The 21,489-nt window shown below is 43.5% G+C and overlaps 1 long non-coding RNA gene across 2 annotated transcripts in view; it reads right to left on the bottom strand.

The window, feature by feature from the left end:
* The window catches only part of LOC140252969 (uncharacterized), a 210,112-nt gene that overhangs the window by 3,529 nt on the left and 185,094 nt on the right, over window positions 1-21,489 (bottom strand). For both annotated transcript variants that reach the window (XR_011903748.1, XR_011903747.1), the window contains 2 exons: window positions 7,669-7,800; window positions 1,596-1,688 (listed from right to left, as the gene is read on the bottom strand). This is a non-coding gene — a long non-coding RNA (uncharacterized lncRNA). The remainder of the gene's footprint in view (window positions 1-1,595; window positions 1,689-7,668; window positions 7,801-21,489) is intronic.

The following is a 21,489-nucleotide window of genomic DNA, read 5'->3' as shown; positions in this document are numbered from 1 at the left end:
CCCATTGTTTACTGGTGTCATTGTTATCAAAGCAAGTAAAGACATCAGGATCTGTATTGTCCCAGGGTTTTATTTTCATTGTGTCAAGCTACAATGGGACTTTGAGCATCTAGTTCTTGTCTATGGGCACCATTCAACAGGAAATTGATTTCCACGGGTGACAGGCGTGGAGGCTCCATGGGCTGCGGATGAGGCACGCTGTGGGTCTCTATCCCTTTTCTTCTTGGGCTGAGGCTCTCAAATCCTACCTGCTTGGAAGCCAACCCAGGGCAGGACGACAGAGGTGCCTGAGTGCAGACGGTGTTTCCCTGAAACTGTACCTGGCTCCAAATTAGATGAGAGCTAAGGAAAGAGTTGAGCACATGTGGGGCGGGGGGCAGAGATTTTTACAGAGAATAACTGACGACGCATCACCATGGACAGGAGCCTTAAGGGCAAAACACAGTGCTTGTCAGTTCACGTTTGTCTGGTCTCGGAAAAGAGGCATTTTCAGGCTCTGCATCATGATAGCTGTAACAAGCTGAGTTGAGAGACTTCAGTACATGCCCGGCTATGAGTATGGACACTGATGAGAAAGCTTATGTGTGCCTACTCGCATTCATTTCATACAAGTAGACACTTAGCTCATTCAAAAATACAGCTGGCATGATAAGCCTTTGAGAGTATGAAATACATACGAGGGTGTTCAGTTTCCAGTCAGGGTTATGCCATTTTTAATGGCCATATACTTACCCTGTCTGGTGCATTTATTCATTTCTGAGCGCAACTAGATTCAATGATTTTCGTCATTTTTTTTTCACCTCTGTTGACATTGTCTGACAAGACTGGTCAGGCTCAGGCTGCTCAGGAGAAATAAACTTTGGTGCCAGATTTTGAGCCATCAGCAGTGTTGCCTCTCATCTTTATTCTATTATTCTATTGTAAAGGAACTTTCAGCTCAGGAGCCACAATGGAAAGAAAACAACTCCAGTGCTTTTGTTTTGTTTATTTCTTTTTCCCCTCCCTCCCCCCGCCCCCCTTATTTTTTTCCCATCTTGTGATCTTAACCCAGGTGGTGAGGGAGAGAATTCCCATGTGAGGCATGTGGGTGGAGCCCAATTGTGTAAGCTCCATCCTTGTAAAGTGTTTGGCAACGATCCTCTTGCTCACTTTGTTTTCCATGGCCAGATACAGGGGGAAGCCACATTCAGTGCATTAACAGCTGCCACCTGTAGCTCTGTGCGACATCAGAGGAACCCCAGGGCTGGGGAGTCACGCTGTGCCCTTGATCTTCTGAAAAGTTTGAGATAGCAGGGGTGTGCACTCAGCCCCACGTTCTTCTTGCCTTTGGAGGGTTTTCCAGGACACAAAGCAGATGGGTGTAGGAGTCTAAGAGGCCCTTGGAGTCACTTGAGCACTGCTTTAGCTACAAGCAGGTTACTATGAGGAATTTTCAAGTCCCACTCGATGTGACTGTCCTGAAGGCAGACTTTGCTTGTTTTCTCACCGCGGTCAGAAATTTTGCTGCCAAGGACTACTCTGATTAGAAGTCTTAAGTACCTCAAAAAATCCCACAAGGAATAGCAAGAGAATGCAAAGAGGAAGATCTTACTAACCTTGTCAGTGACATTTGTCATACATCCACCAGATCCCTCCTCTCCTCTGTGCGGCAGAGGTTAAATCAGTCTCCATTGCCTATGCACCTTCCTCTACATATATAAAGGAAGAGAAGAAGTAAAAGGAGCATATCACTAATGCAGTTAATTCTCAGTATCTTGAAGCAATTGACACAAGTACATGAATTAACTCATCACTTTATATCACTTGAGGCAAATGCTCTATTTGGAGTACCTCTTGGTAAGACTAAGCAATTTAAGATCCATTAGTATTTGGAATATTCTGCTTCATTAAAACCACAGTATTCCCTAAATGTAAATGAGTGGAGAGAAAGAGCTATCATCCTCTTGGTTGTACTAGACAAACCTAAACTCTTTATATTAACTTAACTCTCTATATTGCAGAGTACTGTAAAAAGGTTTTAATGTAAATACAAGAGAGGCCTTAGGTTTCCCCAAAAGGGGATTTCCTATCCTGGCTTCAAGTTTCTCATATCCTTATTAAGTTTGAACTACAGCGTAAATTGAATGGGGGAAAGCAGTTCTGGTAGACAACACTGAAGTTTTTAGCATCGCACTGGGTTTTACCATCACAAGACGCTGAGTCTGTTGTGTTCTGCTACTTACATACCCAAATCCTTTCTCCTCGATAATAGCTGCAGTGCCTAATTGTGTGGGAAAGCTGGAATTATTATTTTTAATAATAATAATACATACTCTGTTTTCATTCCGAATTTCCAAATGATTTTTGATTCCAGGACCCCTTACCTGCAGCTTGACCTGAAGAACTCTTAAGAGCAAGCCAGATTTTCTTTCATTTATGATAATTCAATCCTAGTAAGGTATTATAAATCAAAGATAAAACCAGGACTTTCAGGTTTCAATCAGACCCGTGTACATCTACAGCTCACTAAACAAAATCTATTGTTACAAGGAGTTGTTCAACACTGACGGTAAAAGAACAAGGAAAGAATCCTGAGATACTTCTAGAAAAATGTTCTTTTTGTCCTTAGCTCAGTTACATTCAATCCTCAAGAAGTTCCTCAACTTTATAAAGCTATTTTTGTCTGAGCAGTAAAGGTAGGGATGTTACAGAAGTCACAGAGAATTCTGGAAAAAAAATGAAGTCCTTTCAGAGTAGCACCTAATTTAGTCTTAAGTCTTTTCCAAAAGTTGAAACACACTTACAGGGCACCAGACCTTACAATTCAAACAAGACTGGAATGCCTGCAGATAATGGCTGCAAACTGAAGGAGAGCCAGGTGCTGTTTCACAGTGGAGGAATGAACAGTTTGATCCCTGCTAACACAGTGCAGCCTGCCTTCCCTCTTCACCAAAAGGCCAGTCCAACTTTCCCCAAAGATGCTGATCTAAGGTGAAAATGCCCCCAGCAGAGCAATGGGTACAGACACGTGTTCCTGCTGACACTACTGCTGGAAGGGACGTGCTGGGTGACTGCTGCCACGCAGTGTTCTGCCATTGGAAGTGAACCTGTTTCCTTCCTGACTCAATTTGGGCACCTGTTTTAAGGACAGCTTGTGTTAAGTGCTGAACTCACTGTTGTACTGGATGTTAGGCTTGTAGGCAGTTACATCAAAATCAAGAAATATCCCAAGCATGCACCTTCAGAGCACAAAATGCATGTCAAGGCTACTGCATGGCCCCTGTATGTCTTAGACCAGAGTTACATTAACTCTGAAAAATTCAAAAATAGTTTCCATAAGCAAACAAAGGCATTGGACTCCTGTGCATCAGGATTAGTGTTTTGCAGCCACAGGGAAGACACTTTATAATTAAGTCTGCACCCTCCAGCAGATCTCAGTTGGAGGTACCAGCAGTCTTTGGCAAAAACTGGTTTGAAATCAGCCCAGCTTCCGGCTGAATAGCTCTGCTGGTGAGGAAGAAAAGCCCGTGTGTTTCTATGGCTCCCACACAGCAAAAGCTTGCTTAAAATATCTGAAAATGTAGACCCAACATATCTTTATTTTCTTGCTTTTCATTTCTTGGCAAGACTTAATGATTCTTAAAAAAAAGAGGATTACTTACAAGAATGGTTGCAAAATTAACAATTAATTTTCTGTTCAAATGGATATGATGGACACAATGCAAAATGGTCCATAAATAATGGAGTGGAACTGAAGGTAAATCTGAAATTCCTATGCTTTTTGCTTTTCTTGCTTACTGATAGGCTCATAGATGCGATGCTGGGGTGGAACTGCATGAGAAAAAGAAGACTAGGGCTGTGTAGATTCTAAGAACAAAGTTGCAAAAGGCTGCTGGCCTAAAGTTTGAGGCCAGCTAAGTAGGATCCCACACCTGACTCAGAATGGAGATGATTGATCATCATGCATCTTCATCCTTTTCCTCATTGGAAGAACACATAACGTGGCATGGCACCTGGCACCAGACTCTCCTCACTTCCTACCACATTCTGTTTTAGGCACAACGTCACGGCAAATTCCAAATAAAAAGTCCTATCATTGTCTTCTGGGGCATGTGGGGAGTTTCTTGGCCACAGACTTGTGCAATCCAATGCCAGGGCAGTCTGCAATTCTTTGAGCTCATATTTTAGACTCTCTCCAAACTAAAGTGGACCTTCTTACTTCATAGAATCATAGAATGGCTTGGGTTGAAAAGGACAGCAATGATCATCTAGTTTCAACCACCCTGCTCTGTCCAGGGTTGTCAACCACCAGAGCAGGCTGCCCAGAGCCACATCCAGCCTGGCCTTGAATGCCTCCAGGGATGGGGCATCCACAGCCTCCTTGGGCAACCTGTTCCAGTGCGTCACCACCCTCTGAGTGAAAAACTTCCTCCTAATATCTAACCTAAAACTCTCCTGTCTCAGTTTAAGATCGCTTCACACTCTGTTCAGAGCTGGAAGAGATCTTGGCAGCTCTGAGAGCAAGAAACGTTTCTAAGTGAGTAAAACCACTGCACACTTACAGCAAAGGATGACTCCTGCAGGATTTTGCCTGTGTCCCCAGAGTGTCTGTGCCCCAGCCCCTGGGCCAGCAGAGTCCCCACAATGTCAGTGCCTCTGCCCAGGCCCAGGAGGGGCATGCTGCTTTGGCAGATGGCCCTTGCTTGCTGCATGCAGCCAATGGACATGTACCACTGAATGGCAGGCTGCCTGGCTGCAGGCTGGCAGGGCAAAGTGGCGCTGGGTACTGCCATGCATCTGAACACCATTCCCAGGGACCTCAACAGCAGGCCCCAGTGGCAGGCCAGCTATTCACTGCTGTGACTGGGTACAGCTGTACATGCATGCTGCTTTTTATATTCTTCTTATCAGTCTCTTTCATGAGCAAGTGCTGTTGATGCTTTTCACACTGCTTGTGTAAATAATCTTTTTCTCTATTTTTTTCTTTTCATCTAATGCAAGGATTGGGCACTTAATTGCTATTATTTTGGATAAACTTTCACCTTTGGTTATCTGTGTTTTTTCCAGCAACATGGTAGCAAGAAAGTCTCTAGCCACTTGGCAATGCTAGCTGCAATACTCTCCCATTTCCTCATAGCAGAAAGCTGTCTGTGCTGGCACTGGAAGAGACCATATGCTTTGAAATCCTCTGTTGCTTCTGTGCCCCATATAGCATTTCTCTTTCTTCCCTTAGGGAGGAGCAGTCGCAAAGAGTCCCCTTACTTTGTGTTAAGAAGTGGAAGCACTTACTGTGATAGTAGTGCTGCCCTTCCCAAAAATGCCAAGAGACAAAGAAGTCTGAGCTACTCCAACTACTGAGATTGAAACAGAGCTATAGAAATATCTGTCTGTCTTTAGTTATTTATTTGTATATACATTTCTCATTCTCTCTTTTTTTTTTTCCCCCTCTGGTAACCTGATCTTCCTTTAAGTATATTCCTTTGTTGCATTTTGGCTTCACTTCCTGTCAAATTATTTCATCTTATTTAGCTTCAGCTGTCAAAGTACATGAGCTAATTCTCTCTGTGATGACTTGCCACTGCTTCTTAGTTTCCAGTGACAGGGTGCAGCAACTGCATGCTTGTGAAGCCCGTGCCATGAAAATCACCTGGGCACCTCTACATTCACATAAGCAGAGAAGACAGGCTCAGACTAAAATGCCTTGGCTGGCTTAGCTCTGCTCTCCGGTGCTGCCTAACAGGCAACCTCTGCTCACAAGCACGGCCTTTCACAGCTTTGAACCCTGGGCTGCAGGATGATGAGTGAGTCTGAGCCAATAAACACCATTTATTTGAATTCACCCTCGCTAACTCTAAAGTGTGCACTCTGTGGGGAAAGTTATATAGTGTTACTCACTGGAAAAAATCCATAATTTTTTTGTATAACAAGCGTTCTGAAATTATTTTTTACTCAATGAATTGACTGCATGCAACCTGAATAAAGGTGGCAGCAAGGGAGCGAACTCCTTATAATACTATGGTGCTTGTTTTTGTCATTTGCGTTGTTGTGATACTGGATGATACGCTTTATCTGACTTATAACTCAGCATGCAAAGCTATGACAGCCCCGTGCCCCTGCAGCACAGAAGATCCGTGCCTGGTCAGCCAGATGGCTGTCCAGCAAGTCCTTACTTGTGCCTGCAGTATCCTTTTAGACCTCATGGGTAAACAGATACTTCTTTCATCTTCCCAGCAGAAGTGAGTGAGTGAGAATTGGTGTTACACCAGACTTTGTGCTGATGCTGTTCAAAGTGGTGAGTTTTATCCTTAATGTTATACTGAGGGAACACATGTGGTGACCAGTGATTGATTATCTTCACAAAGCTCATTTTCACTCAGCAGTGGTGAGTTTCAGAAGGGTGATAATAATGGATATCACCGGCTAAGTTCTCTCTCACACGTTGTCCACTGTCCCGTAGAAATCAAAAAGTGATTAATTCCTCTAGCAGTTCTTAGGGTACTCAGGAAACATCAACATCAAGTGATAGGTACTGCAAATTTCCTTATGGGAATAAAAGTCCAAGACAGACCCCCTTTAACAGCAACAGCTGAGGAAAATACATACTGGAAAAATGCCTGTAAGGAAATGAGCTTACCAATGAAAACAAAACCCTCAGCAGAGCTTTGGGATTTCCACAGACCAGGGATGAACAAGGAAGGCACATCTAACCTGTGAGCTAGAGCTTGCGTGCTTGAAGAAACAGAACTGAATCTAGAGGCTTTGGAGGGATGCTTGACTGACCTTGCAGAAGCAGGCTACACAGCTTGAATAAGGAAAAAAAAAAAAATGGATGGCTTGTGTTATCTTTCAAATTGAGGAAATAGTCCTCTTTGGGAGAGTTTAGCCAAGATGCTTCCAAGCATGCACTTTTCTTTAAAAGGAGACAAACATAGGGATTTCCAGGGATCTGCAGAGTGGTGGAGGTAACACCTGAGGATGGTTTGCCAGTGCCAGTTTGTCAGGAGGGCATCAGGACACCATTCTCCAGGGCAAAATGTCCTCTAGAGGAGAAGGGTGGAGTGGCAGATGCAGGTGCACCTTCCCATCTAAGGGTGACAAATGAGCATCTTGCTCCTACTCCTAAGTGGCACCAACTGCAGGGGCAACAGTGCGGGGTTAGGGCATGCTTACAGCTTATCTTCTCCTGCTTTCACATAAGAAAAGGCAGCTGCTCAATCCACTGCCCCTGACACACTCCTAAGTGGTGCATCACAGGGTGCACAGTGTCAGTAGGAAATTGGAGTAATGAGGCTCAATTAAGCAGCTCCCCATACAGCCATGGATGAACTTGTCCCAGCAAGAGTACCCAGATCCACTGCTCAGCAGGGTGGTCGTGTGGTGTGCAGCTGGTTCAAAGCCATTTGTAGGGTGCTGAATATTCCTCCCAGTGGGACACACTTGCCCTTTTGAGCACCAGAAACATAGGGTGTAACCAGGGGGGCCACAAAGACAAAGGATTTTAACACCATCCCTTTCATTTTCATACAAGCCTGTTTAACGAGAAGCAAGAACAGACAAGAGGGCAAAAAATCTCCACCCCTAAGAACACTGGAAAGGCTTTGGCTGATGTGACACTGGCTCACTTCTACAATGAAATTTAGGTTTCATCGAGCTTTGCTTTCATCAGTGTGTATGCAGGACAGCACTCACCTTCACTCTGGGGACCAGCATAACACAGTGTCTTCTCCTTCTGAAGCATGTCTTTGGTGTTGAAGGTAAATATGGCGGCCAGGATCTTTGCAGCCTTTTCCCAGGGGTATATTTCTACAGAAATATACAGATCTGAAAAGATAAACCATTTGTTCCTATTAGAAGTACTTAGGAGGAAAAAAAAAATCAGTCTTGTTTAAATCTAGCATCATTACTTCTTTCCTTTCTTTTCGCCAGGGATTTTTTTTTTTCTCCAGCTGCATTCACATAAACTGTACTCCCAAACTTCCAGTTGTGATGGAAATAAGAAGAGGGCCTCTGATCCCTCTGAAGTTAAGCCACTGAAGCTGCATTTACTTCGGGGAAGTGATGCTGCTTACTGTCGACTTCATGTTTCTGCAGTGACATGCAAGTCACTTAGTTGAATTTTGTTATAACAGCATATAAAGTTTGCAGAACTGTACACACAGAATCAGAGAATTGTTTGAGTTGGAAGGGACCCTTAGAAGTCATCTAGTCCAACTCCCCTGCAATGAACAGGGACATATGCAGCTCGATCAGATTGCTTAGAGCCTGGTCCTACATATATATATGTGTATGCATATATCACAAACTTGTACTCATAATTAGAGAAGCAATACTACACATTGCAGACCCCCACTCTCAGTTGGACAGCTGTGTAGCAGGGTGACCTTGGTAGACAGTGTTGAGGCACTTTGTACATGGGTTTGGACAGGGAGGGGCTGAGGTGGCACCCTTACAAAGGGGCATTCAAAGCAGGAAATGACAAGTCTAATTAATTCCAGACTCCCAGGTATTCTGAGAAAGGTTTTATTGACTGACAGGGAGACAATGTTTGTATAATTACCCAAACATGTAGCCTTTGAATAATAATAACATTGTTATACTCACCCAAACATGTAGCCTTTGAATAATAATAACATTGTTATACTCAGAGATGCATTTTATTTTTAGGAATGACCTGATAACAGCAGAAATAAAATACTCAATTTTGCAGTTACATCAAAACAAAAATAATTACAGAACACATACAGACATTATAATCTATTACAGGCAATTTGTGCTAGAAACTAAGCATCCCCTAAAGCTAGACAACCTCAGTCTTTTCAGTTTGGTTTAGCTATGATTGGCTATCTTCTCTGTATCACTCATTAGGCCTGAGACCTGTTCTCTCATGCTAGAGACACTATAGGTTAAGCCATGTTAAGCCACTGGAAGGAAGGATCCTCTTCAGAGGCTCTGACATTATTTTTCATTCACTACTGAGATCTGTAGAACTTTCGCCAGCAGCCCAGCAAGCACAGGACACACCTCACTCTGTCCTTTTCTGTACTCCTAATGACCCTATTGGGTTCACCAGCAGAGTCTTTCTGAAAGCCCAAGAGATAACTTGTTCTGATGACATAAATGTGAAGGTAAAACTGGGTACCAGCATGTTGTATCTGAACCCCTTCCTTCACTGGGCAGTGGGAGCACAGGGAATGGGACAGCACTATTAGGTGCTGACCTAACGGCAGTGAATGGCACCAAGCTGCCCATCAGCCAGCTGGGAAGGGCCTGACAGTGATGCAGAGTGGAAGGGAGAGAGATAGAGAACACTTGCCTCAAGTGCAGAGCCATCATGGAAGATAACAACAGTAATTTGTGGCTCTGCATAGCGACCTCCTCTGCTACAAGTAGTTCTCACTGACACTGAAGTGACTGCAGTTAATAGGCTTTTACCATTGCCACCTAAGGGAGAATTTGTACATCTTCTCTCCCTGTGAACTACTGCAGATGATCGCTCCTCATTCTCATGGCCCAGGGCTGCTGTGCAGGTGCCACATACACTGTCAGTGCCATCAGACAGGAGGAAGCTGCAGCAGAGCTGCCCCAGCTGAGGGGTAAGGTGAGCCATCAATCTGACTTAGTGGTACTGAGAATCAGCTGGTAGGGCACAAGGGGCTGAAGAAAGCAGTTAGCAATAAACGCTAACTTTCTTTTTTTCCTCTGCATTTTCCCCAGCTTCATTTCACAGCTTTGCTGCCAAGGTCTGAGCAGCAGAAAATAACAGTACAAGTCTAAAAAGCCATTTTTGGTAATGAATTCTGGTACCAAATTCCCAACCCATGCTTTTCCAGGTGGCTTGCTTCTCTTTGCATGCACCATAACCTGGAGGTATGCTACAGTTTTTCTCCTGACAGTTTGGCCATTTAAACGCACAGCAATTTGTACTTTCAAGAATTCAGATTTGCAATTTCAAAGTGGAATTATGCCAATCACGTAGGCCAGCTGGCTAAGTCCATTGTTAGGAAGTCGTAAATAAGGATGACACGGGGTCACTTAATGGAAAAGCACTGATATTTCATCCAAGGCTTATTGCTGTCCTCCGGTCCAAACTGAAGTGAGCTTATGATCTCAACTTAGTTTTAGTGGACAAACCGTCCCTGTCACGGTTTCCCCACTCCTACTGTAAAGGATCCATATGCTGCTGAAAGGATACGATGGACTCTAGTCTGTAGCCCATACCCAGCAGCTTACCGACTTCAGTGGCATGCTTCCCACGTCTGGAAGGGCACCTCAGAAATTAATTCCACACAAGCACAATGTTCAAGGAGGGGACATTCACAAGACTCCTGCCCTCGCACCTGCAGAATGTTTGGATTTGACACACGCTGAAGGATTCCCATTGCAGAAGCGAGGGTAGGCTGCAGGGCTGCAAGGCACTGGGGCTCTGCAGGATGCCCCTGCTGGCTGGCTGCTGGGATCTCTGAGCCTGCTCCATCAAGAGCAGTGCCAAAACACCTCAATTCTTCCCAGCTGACCTCACGTGAGAGCTTGCCAGGAGCTGCTCCTGGAACCCTTACAAGCAGTTATTAAGCAACACCTGATCATTGCACATCAGTGTGCTGCAGGTGACATGGAGCACAGCTGACAGAGCCCAGGAGTCCAGACAGCACGCACAAAATAAACCCATCAGGCTGCTGCTAGAAGGAGACAGACTGCATGGGGACCCACATTCCTGGGGCCACAACTTTTCCTTTTGGTGTCCTTATAGTGGCTGAAAATATCCGCTAACCCTGAGAAGAAACGCTTCATTTTAAAGCAGAGTAGGCCTGTAAGACTTTTTAACACTTGTTTGTTGATTATATTAATGCCAGAATATATTAAAGGAGTGCAATATAAATTTGATTTTGATTGTTTTGTACACACGCCAGTGAAAAGGAACTGATTGGATACAGTTCACAGGCAGTATGTTAATACGCTATTTTCTTATGATGATAGCTTTGCATAATCTTTCTTTTTCCAAGATTTAGAAGAACCTGTTGTTAACCAAAGCACAGGAGAGGGGAAGAATACAATTTACATAAAATCGGCTACCCTACACATTAATTAGTAATGTGGCTGAGCGGAAGGTGTGTTCACTTAGTAGAAAGTACACTTTATAATTTATACACCAGCTGTTTCAGTGCTTTCTAGTCCATTTTCCTCCCTGCCTGCCTCTAATGAAATCGTGTTACTGGAGAATTGACTGGGGTGAATTGAGATTTTAATCCCATTGACGCTTCTCTATGGAAAGGCGCGCTGGTGGGAACTTTTAATGGAAGGTCTGTAATCAGAAGACACTTGTATTCAGTCCCCCACTATAATGACTCTCATCAAATGTTAAAGCCCAGGCAGTGTGCAGAAGGCTAGAATTTCAAGGTTTTTGACCAACCCCATTTGAGGCATTCCTCTGGGAGTGTGTGATTACTCAAGTTTAGCAGTTTATTGCCTCATCTTTCAATATCCAGTGAAGCACAAAATTCTCATCTAGGTTGCTCTTTTTACTTAAAGAACAGGCCAAAATAGACTGCAGAGCTACTAGCACTGTCATTGAGGTTAATTCTTGCTTCTCAGTTAACAGGAGATCAATGGAAAAGCTTTAAAATATTAGAACACAAATGCTGCTCAGTCTCTAAGTGCTCCGCAGCCTTTGTAAAAATTCAAGTTCACACCACGCTTTTCCAATGCACAACTCACATTTATTTATCACTAAGTGTTTCTTTAAGGCGAGGACTAACATTAATTGAGAGGTGGTGCTGTTCTGCAAAGAGGGATGTAAACATGTATTAAAATCCAGCAGAGCGAACAGTTTTCCTATTCCCCAAACTTTGCAGTCAAGAAAAGTACAGTCATTAAAGGAGAGGTGGTCAAAAAAGCAAGCTGAATTGGGAGTTAATGGGACTCATTATGTCAGCTGCATGTTAGTAATGTCTCCTTCTCCACCAGAAAAACAAGCAGAAATAGACACAGAAAAGCAAAACCCACTTAAACAAATGCCTGTTAAAATCCCTGTGAGGAGAATGCATTTGCTCTGAACAGCCACAAACACATCAATTAATACAGTGGAAGCCACTTAAACAAATACATGTTAAAAAAGTAAACTGCAAAAATGAAGGAACTTCTGACAAAAGATGTCAAACGCTGTTAAAAGGAATAAATCCATTTAAAAGACAACACATTTTTTCAAATGCAGCGAGTCAAAATAGAAGGGATAATAATAGGAAGAATGCCTTTAAAGAATTAATGTTAAATTAAAAAGTCTTTCCCTTTCTTCTCCTTTTCCCTCCTTCCAAAAGGAAGGAATAAAGATGAGGGTTTCTTTAATAAGCATTTCTCTGGCAACTTAATGAATACGTTTGAATGACTTTCCCCATTCCCTGTTCCTTTCTTATTGAATTGGTCAGACAAAGGTCTAATTTGGGAGTGTTTTTACTTAAAGGAGTTCTTTCTTTCTGACACTTCTTTCGGGCCAGCATGAGTTCAAGATTTTCCCCTCTTCATGCAATTCACTCCCTCCGCTCCTTTTCTTATTTTACTTATTGAAATAAGTGCTAGGATCCACTTGTTATTAGAGGTTACTCTTTCATGGCTTCCAATCTGAATAGGCACTTCGATTCTCATGCATTTCCCTGCAGAATTCATTGCAATTATTGTATATGCACCATAATTCATGCAGGAACGAGTATAATGCAGCTTTTCATTGAACGATCTGCGTGCATTTTTCACGGCTTATTTCATGGGGATATTTGTGTATATATTTTTCTCTGTGCCCTAGCAACTTTCGGGAGGTCTTCCCGAGGCTTCTCCAACTCAGCTGTGATGGGACTGTTTGAGAACTGCAAGTCTCCAAAGTCAAAGGGAACATCTGATCTTCAGATGTCTTTGTAATTTCTCTCACGGAACATCTTTTGTTATGTCAACCACAGTTCACTTCTTCCAAGCTCTCTGCTGCTTCCTGTTACCAGCCTCCTGTCCAATTCCTGGATGGTTTTCTTTCTCTCCACCCTGCCAAGACAACCTCTTTTCCCAATAAGCTTGCTGCTGGTGTCTCTCAGAAATACACATCCTTGCACCAATGATCTGCATGCCTCACAGACATCCATTAATTTATTTTCCCGACACCTATACTAGGCATGTAATATTACATCAGTCTGGCAGAGAGGGAGCTGGAGACAAAGCAACTGATTCACCCAAGGGCACTGAGAAAATCTGCTCTAGAGCCAGACAACTCATTCAGACTCTCACTTCTTAAACCCAGATCTTACTGTTCCACACAATCTTAATCCACACACACACACACACAAAGGAGTAAAATACAAATTCAGACATTCTGAAGTTGTGCCTAACCACATATTACTAACATCTAATTATGTGAGCTAACAGGCAATCTTTCCTAGCTTTCCAGAAGTAAACAGCAATATAAGTAAGGCCATTAAAAGTTGCTTGGATTTGAACAAATGAGATGCATTCTTTTTGTAAAGAGAGAGAAGGCACATGAGCACAGGTGTTCCATTCACTACTTGCTCACCTTTTTTTTATTGTTGCAGTATTTTCAACTCTATTTCTAAAAGATGCATCAAACAAAACATGAAGGCTGTTGTGAGATAAGGGGTGATCAAGGGGGAGAAGAAAAGATACATCTGCACAATAAAATAATTGGTTGGGCTGCAGCATTTCTGGAAAGGGATCCTGAACCGAGAATGGGTCAAGACATGGGTGAAGTTTTTACCCAAACTAAAGACAGACGCAGTTCAAAAGTGTAACATCTGCCATATCACAGAGCTGTAGGGGTTGTAGTGGACTTCAGGAGATTATCTAGTCCACACTCCTATTAAAGCAGGTTGCACAGGAGACTGTCCAGGTAGGTTTTGAGCATCTCCAGAGGAGACATCACACCTTCTCTAAGCAGCCTATTCCAGTTCTCCATCACTCTCATAGTAAAGAAGTTTTCCTTTGCATTCAGATGAAATTTCCTGGGTGCCAGTTTGTGCCCATTGCCCCGTGTTCTGTTGTCAGGCACCACTGAAAAGAGCCAGGCCTCATCCTCTTGCCTCCTGCACTGCAGATGCTTATAAATATTGTTAAGATAACCTTTCAGACTTCTCTCCTTCAGTCTGAACAGCCCCAGGTCTCCCAGCTTTTCCTCATACAGGAGACACTCCAGGTTCCTCATCATCTCTGTGGCCCTCTACTGGACTCTCTCAAGGAGATCCCTGCCTTTCTTGAACTGGGGAGCCCAGGATGGTACACAGCACTCCAGCCTAGAGAGGGAGGATCAACCAATTCAACCAGCAGGCCATGCTCTCTTTCGTGCTCCCCAGGATATCATTGTCCGTCTTGGCCACAGGGGCACACTGCTGACCCATGGCCACCTGATGTCCACCAGGACACCCAGGTCCTTCTCTGCAGAGCTCCTCTCCAGCAGGTCAGCCCCCTGACCTGTACCAATGCATGCAGTTATTCTTCCCTGGGTGTGGGACTTGCGCTTGTTGAACCTCAACAGGCTGCTTTCTGCCCAGCTCTCCAGCCTGTCCGGGTCTCACTGAATGGCAGCACAACCTTCTGGTGTGTCAGTCACCTCCTCCTAGCTTGGCATCACCAGCAAAATTGCTGAGGGGGGACTCTGCCCTTTGATCCAGATCACTGATGAAGATGCTGAACAAGACCAGTCCCAGCACCACTAGTTACAAGCCTTCAACTGGACTCCGTGCTGCTGATTGCAGCCCTCTGAACTCCGCCAGTTCTCAATCAACCTGACTGTCTACTCACCTGTTTCACACCTCCTAATCTTACTAAGAGGATGCTGGGGGAGATAGTGTCAAAAGCCTTGCTGAAGTCAAGGTACACAACATATACTGCTCTCCCCCCATGTGCCTAGTCAGTCATGACATCATAGGAGGCTACCAGTTTGGTCAAGCATGATTTTCCCTTGATGAATCCATGTTGACTACCCCTGATAACCTTCTTCTCTTCCACTTGCTTGGAGATGGCATCCAGAGTTAAGCTGCTCTGTCAGCTCCCAAAGGACAGAGGTGAGGCTGACTGGTTTGCAGTTTCCCAGCTCATCCTTCTTGCCCTTTTTTGAAGGCTGGAGTGACACTGATTTTCCTCCAGACCCCAGGAACCTCTTCCATTCTCCAGAATTTTTCAAAGATAATAGAATCACAGAATTGTAGGGGTTGGAGGGGACTTCTGGAGATCATCAAGTCCAACCCCCCTTGCTAGAGGAGGTTCCATACAACAGGTGCGGGTTCCCTACAGCAGGTAATAGAGATGCAGATGATAGAGTGCAGCTTGGCAGTTGTTTCTGCCAGCTCCCTCAGTACACGTGGGTGCATCCTGTCAGGGCCTGCAGATCTGTGTGCATGGAGTTTGCCTAGATGGCCTCTGACCAGATCCTCCTTGACCAAAAGGAAGTCTTCCTTTTCCCAGGCTATCTCTCTTGCCTCCAAGGTCTGGGTTTCCTGAGTCCAGAGATCATGCAGATGAAGTGTGTCTTCTGTGATTTATCCACTTACTATCATCATCTCCTCCACAATGAAAACATAGGAAGATAATGATCAGTGCTTGACCCAAATGCAAATCAGTATTACATATTCTGGAGGCCAAAGCAATAACGCCATTCAGACAAATTGATATGACTGGGAAGTATATGCCATCTATGTTTCCTGTAGAAGGTAGCTATATGGTAGTTTTTACAGGAAAGGTACAACCCTTGTTCTGTGAAAAATCAAGTCAGGCTAGACTAGACAAAAATGCAGGACATCCTTGTTAGGAAACAAATCTATGTATGCCCTAGGGGCTAGACTAACTATCCCAATATGACACTGATCTTTCACTTACCCAGACTAGTTCTAGAGAGCCCATGGCATTCATTTCTTAACGCGTGTTAACCTCTAATAATTCAATACACCGCATGTTCTCCTCAGGCCAGACTACCTTCCCTGATGTGGTCCTAAGGAGACAAACAAACAAACCACACAGCCCACATTCAAACCTAGTACTACCATCCAGAAAGAAAACTCAGCAGACACAGAAAGAAGAGATGGTGTAACTGAAGTTTTCTTGCGTTGAATCACTGAAATGAGATCATAAGCTTTCATAATGCACTGATTTTCGTGCGTTTCCTGGGAGGATGCCATTTGAAGGAGACAAGGTCCTTTTGTTTCTACTTAGGCTTTAGCACTTAATTTTACTCTTCTATATAAAAGATTCAGTTGTGCCAGTTACTTGCACAATGCATCGATAGGCATGGTTTTGTCCCATTTATGGGTGTATGGCAAGGCCACACAGCTCAGAGCTCTCTAATTTGCAGCACATTCTTTTATGAATTCCTGTGACCTACAAAGAACTTTCATGTATGTGTATCTTCAATAGATCGAGCTAGCTCTCCTTAATATTTCATGACCGTGCATGTTTAACAGGGGACATATTTAGAGTGAGAGGATTTTATACTCTCTTATCTTTAATTATATGGTAATTATTCAGACTACAATTTCATGTTTTGTGTTTTTTTTAAAACAAACAAACAGGAGAGATACGTATGTGAGTGAAGCAAGGAATAGTCTATTACAGAATCACAGAATTATCAAGGTTGGTAAAGACCTAGAAGATCATCCAGTCCAACCATTACCAATACTTCCCAGCTAAATCATATCCCTTAACACAACATCCAAACGTTTCTTGAATACCCCCATGGTCGGTGACTCCACCACCTCCCTGTGCAGTGCATTCCAGCAGCAAAGGACAGACAACAGAAACAGTTGTCTGTGAACTTCCAGTTAATAAAGATTTTCATGCAAGCCTAATACTTAAAATAGCACATTTCTACTACTGAGGCTACAGTGCACCACTTCCCATGATTTTCAGTACCACAAATATTCGTCTTCTGCAATAGCATTAGTCCAGACCTCCCTGGCTCAGTCTGCTTTCTGCTAAGAGTAGTTGTGTACCTAAGCAAGCCACTCAAAAGAAGGCACCAAGACGTTGCTGTCTTCTGCATGAATCACTGACCTGGTGACTCAGTTAGCAAAGGGGGGGAAACAACATTGCAGGATTGATGTAAATCTAGAAAGGTAGGCAAAGGAATTTGCAAAGACCTAATTAACAGTTCTTCTGCAGTGACATACAGTAGGAAATATTTGACATCTAATGTTTTGAATCAAATGCTCAGCAATCATGTATTCACAATATGATATTCCCTGAGGACTTCCACAGCATTCAGATGATGTACTTAAGGACAGATAACTTGCAGGAAGGTATATATTTACCCCAGATACTGCCTACTCCAAATCACCTCCAACTCCTTGCTGCTTTTAGGACAAAACAATGAAAACAAATGCTCATTTAGAAAACTTCATCCAAAAAAGGCCTCAGCAGGCACCTGCTTGCCTCCACCAGGCCACTTCTACTGTCGGCCTGGCTGCAGAGCAGTGGTGACAGATCACTCCTAGGAGGGGAAGCGCTCCCAGTGTTGCAGCCTAAATGCCTCCCAGCAAAAGCACTGTGCCACTGGGTGTGCTGTCAGCAGCCAGGCCACCTCTGTGCCCAGCCACCAGCACTGACTGTGGGTCAGGACTACAGCTACATGTTTGCACTGAGCAGAAAGTGGATCCATTGAGCAGTGCATCTGTTCGTCTGATAGTCAAACAGGGATTTGACTGCAGATCTTCAGGGAAAAGTCTAACGGGAAAGATCTGAGTGTCTGCCTCAGCCCTGGCATGCAGTAGCTCAGCTCTACTGCCATTCGGGAATTAGCATTTGTCTGGAATTAGGCACACTGGCAATCAAGCCACTTCTTTACAAATAACTAAAAAAAAGTGAACAAACTGTTTGTTATCAAATTGGTTCAGGCATCTGGGACAGAGTAGGTGAATAATATTGATTATATTCATTCAGGTTTTAAAGTGAATTTACTTTGGCCGACTGCTCTCCCTTCATATTTACTTGCCATGAACGTTTGAGTGATCAAGTTTTACTAACACAGATGTGACCTTGACTGAGTCCTTTTGCCCCTCTGTGCTTCCATTCCTTGTTCTCTCCTACCTGTCTCAATTGTACACTCAAAGGGGAAAGGACTGCAACTCATTAGGTGTACTGGGCCTATCTTGTTAAGGATGCTGGATCCTTCTAGTCTAAGATCACTCTACACAGCTCTGATGAAAACTATAATAATAATGATAAATTGTGCAAAATGCCTTTTGAAGACTCATACATGTTGGATGCTGGGTATAAGGTGGAATGATACAAAGATGGTAACAGATAATCAAAAGGTTATTTATAAGGAAAGACTCACCGATATAGACACCTTCACTGGGAAATGCTGAGGCAATCTCCACCAGGGAGCAAACTCCAAGAGATGCTGCCTTAGTGGTGGTCAGCCCTTAAATGACGTCTAGAGGAGGTGGAGTCGAGTTCCACCCCTTCCAGGAGCACAGCTAAATTACTCTCACATGTGCTCCCACAGCTGGTGAGAGTGGGATTAAACCCTGATTAATCAGAGTGCTGATTAATCAGAGGTTCGGGCTGTGATTACCAATTTCCCATATACTGGTGGGAAAAGAAGAGAAAAGAAGAGAAAAAGAAAAAGAAAAAAAGGAAATTCAGGGGTGATATCTGAGCCAGATATACTTGCTTCCTTGCTCATCCAAACCTATCATTCATAGACCAATAACAGTGAGGCCACACAGCCCAGATCGTGAATACTGAATATGGGCTCTCTGCATCAAATATTGCTTCCCTACACAGTTGAAAAATATATGATAAAGGTTGAAGAAAACCAACCAGAAACAGGTGAACAAAAAGCCAGTTTAAAACTAAGAGAAGGAATAAATAACTATTTTTTAAAAGCCCAGTAATGTGTTCAAGTTGCCTGATCATCAGTTTACAAGAGTATAATAGAAATGATAATAAAAAATCTTTTTTAACTTACATAGGACAGGATACATACGTGACCTCTGGCTTTCTCAGCCAGCAATACTCACATTAAGCCCATCCTCCTACAGGCTTCTACCACAGGTCCCTCATGCCCCACTACTGCCCTAGCTGTGTCCCCTGGCCAATGCAGCCCCAGAACCCTCCAGTTATTTCTGGACACTCCCAGCTTCTTTAGCTGGCTAGAGAGAAGGCCATATAGTAGCTGGTTTGACATTTACCTCCTAGCTCACCTGTGCCATGCAGGCAGCTGGCCATGACCATCAGAGAGAGTGCAGTTGCCCTATGTCTCAGCAGGGGGAAATGAATTTTGCCTTGTTTTCTTGTGTTGCTCTACATTTTCCATGGAATTGCTTTGAACCCTTCCTAATCCAGTTTTGTTGAGGCTGTATCAAGGGGTTCAGGATCTACCAGAGAATGACACACAATCCCAGGGGATACCTGTATGATACTGATATCCATCAGCTCTGGCCTCACTGCATTGCCAAGAACTGATGGACAGCACCATGACCAAGCACATGCATGGGATACGATGCCTAGAGAACTTTTCAAACAGTACAGTCACCACATGCAATGTGAAACATTGAATAGCCCAGAAAGTAAAAGCCCTTCTGAGCAGCAGCTTCTTAGCAGAGGAAGCTATGAGCACCCATTCCTTGCAGTTTATTACCAGTGATGGTCAGCCCCTTCAGACTTCCAGACCACTAATCCTCATCACTGAGACAGAGCACAGCTCCAAAAGCTAGTTGATCCTATATTATTTAAGCCCTTTAATAACGAGGGACAAATTCTCAGCTGCTGTAAATTGAGACAAATTCACTGAACTCACTCAAGCTAGGTAAACTTAAGCCAGCTGAGGGTCTGGTTTAACCGATATAACTTCTAAGTGCATTTGCTGAATAATGAGAAAGAGAAGAATGTACTTCTTAGGGATATCAGTTTTGTATTTCTGGGTTTTTGTTGGCTTTTTCTCTTTTTTAAGGAATGATTGAGGTGAGATGGATTGTTTTTGGCTTGCTCAGTTGCAGAACTGAAGCTGGGAAGCAGTGCAGAAGAACACTTTAATAAGTAGAGAGTGCCAAATGAAACACTGTCTTTTCTTCTGTGCATGGAGAAAGCTAAATACAATATTCATGTTACCTCAATTTCTTCTATTGCTCCAGATGAAACCATTGCCAAGACAAAATAACCCACTCTGCTATTGCATAAACTCTTCATGTGCAGCTATTTGCACTAGCCAAACAGAAAGAAATTAATCCCATTTTGAGTACTGAATGTGTGGCCAAAGATTTCATTATATCATTAGCATTTGGGGCAAATATGTAGGAAGAAAAAAAACCTCTCTGCCAGGATTTCAGTCTGAAACGTACATTTAAAACTTAGATCATGACTTACCAGGGCTGTTGTCTGTTTTTTTTTTCTCCAGTGTTTCACCCTGGAGGCACCATGTTGTGAGTTCATCAGGCACGATGTTGCCATGACATATACCTCGTGAGATCAAAGGCACTGCACAAAGTGCCAGGGATGGATATGATTCTCTGGACTAATTTTATTATTGTAACACCACTGACTTTAGGGCATTGCACCAATGATGAATTTGGCTCATGATATCCCAAATGAAGCTTAACATCTTTTATTCTAAGCTTTCCTTTCTATCCCCCTCCTCTGCTACCACCTGCTATTACTCTTTGGGTACGTGCATACCACAGATTGCAAACAGCCATGAGCAAGCTCTGCCCACACTCCAAGCTGACAGAAGCCATGTGACTGCACTGGCACCAAGCTTGAGCTAATAATCCCTCTTAAGAAGGATTTTATTTCAATCAATAACATGGGTTGGCTTGGCATACATTTACTCATGTTATACAGTATCATCATGTCCAAAGAGTAATCTATCCTGGGAATATCTATGGGTCTGAAACGTTCTCCTTCCATCTTTCTTCTCATGGACAGACTTTCCTCATGCTCAATAACAAGATCTTGTACCCACACCTATAATTCTCACAGTCAACAAAACCTTCCAGAGTGGCACAGAGAACTACCATTTTCCTAATAGCCACTCACTGTTGCGCAGCTGCCTGGAAATGTTCTGCCCCAGCTACTGCATTTTCCTCTCTACCAGTACCAACAAGCTTCTCATCCAAAGAGCTGACAAAACGATACCATCATTCAACTCATACCATGACTCTCTCACTTTCTTCCTACTGCTCCACTAATTTCTTTTGTCTTCTGCATTACCAACCACTATGGCTTACTGAATGCCATGCATGGCACCATTCCTGCCTATGGCTCATCAGCCTTCTGTGTACTAGCACCTATAATACTTCCCAGGTTCTTGATCCATGACTTCACCTTTAGCTTTCAAAGACCTGACAGAGCACTACCCTGGGGTCTTGCTGCTTCACCATATTCTTGAACTGCTCCAGAGTGAAGACAAATCTGTCAATATCACAGTGACTGCAATGGTAAATAACCCGGGCCTCTACAGCAGGAAGGGAGCAGTGAGATCCAAGGCCTGACAGTGTCTGTAAGGAAGTACCACATAGTGCAGTGCATGAAATT

Source organism: Excalfactoria chinensis, chromosome 5 (assembly GCF_039878825.1).
Source record: "Excalfactoria chinensis isolate bCotChi1 chromosome 5, bCotChi1.hap2, whole genome shotgun sequence".
NCBI lineage: Eukaryota > Metazoa > Chordata > Aves > Galliformes > Phasianidae > Excalfactoria > Excalfactoria chinensis.
The sequence above is the reverse complement of the archived record's forward strand: the minus strand, read 5'-3'. Positions and strand labels throughout refer to the sequence as shown.